This window comes from Erpetoichthys calabaricus, chromosome 12 (assembly GCF_900747795.2).
Source record: "Erpetoichthys calabaricus chromosome 12, fErpCal1.3, whole genome shotgun sequence".
NCBI lineage: Eukaryota > Metazoa > Chordata > Cladistia > Polypteriformes > Polypteridae > Erpetoichthys > Erpetoichthys calabaricus.
Genome location: NC_041405.2, coordinates 69,835,268 through 69,836,422, shown reverse-complemented (window position 1 = coordinate 69,836,422; position 1,155 = coordinate 69,835,268).

The window sequence follows — 1,155 nt, the reverse complement described above, 5'->3', positions numbered from 1 at the left end:
TGGAAGCGGTGTCCTGGATCCTTTTAGTCTATTCCTCCATAACCATTTGCCCACATGTTATGATTAGTTTAGCGTGTTGCTCCATAATTACAGATCGGTAAAAGTTTCGTTGGCGGTGTGTTTCCGTGATAAGTTCATACAAAACGAAGAAAAAAAAAACGAATCCAACTTAAGAAGGACATGTACACAATAATTAAACTATACAACCCCCCCCCCCCCCCCCCCACTTGATCATACTGACTTAGTCACCTCCAACCCACTGAATGTGTTGCTATATATTGCCTTTGATTCTTGTAAGTCTAAGCATTATCCTCTGATGAAGACCCCTGATAGGGGTTGAAAGCTCAGGAATAAAACTATTTAATGATACGTGATTCGTTTTTTTTTTTTTTCTCCCTTCGTGGATCTCCAACTGCAAATATGCAAACCGTATCACAGACCTTCTCTTCCATTCGTACAACCTTCGGGCAAGAAGCCCTCCAAGGTATTAGACGATGGGAAACTTCGGCAATCCGTGAAGCGCACAGCTATGAAAAACTCTTCTTCCTCCACAGTTGCATCAGGCACGATGTAACTCCGAGATGCTTACGATTCAAGCCACCAACGAACACCCCGAAAATGTCAACCATCATACAACAATTTACTAAACGAGTTTTGTATGAACTTATCACGGAAACACACCGCCAACGAAACTTTTACCGATCTGTAATTATGGAGCAACACGCTAAACTAATCACAACATGTGGGCAAACGGTTACGGAGGACATGTACACAATAATTAAACTATACAACCCCCCCCCCCCTTGATCATACTGACTTAGTCACCTCCAACCCACTGAATGTGTTGCTATATATTGCCTTTGATTCTTGTAAGTCTAAGCATTATCCTCTGATGAAGACCCCTGATAGGGGTTGAAAGCTCAGGAATAAAACTATTTAATGATACGTGATTCGTTTTGTTTTTTTTTTTTCCCTTCGTGGATCTCCAACTGCAAATATGCAAACCGTATCACAGACCTTCTCTTCCATTCGTACAACCTTCGGGCAAAAAGCCCTCCAATGTATTAGACGATGGGAAACTTCGGCAATCCGTGAAGCGCACAGCTATGAAAAACTCTTCTTCCTCCACAGTTGCATCAGGCACGATGTAACTCC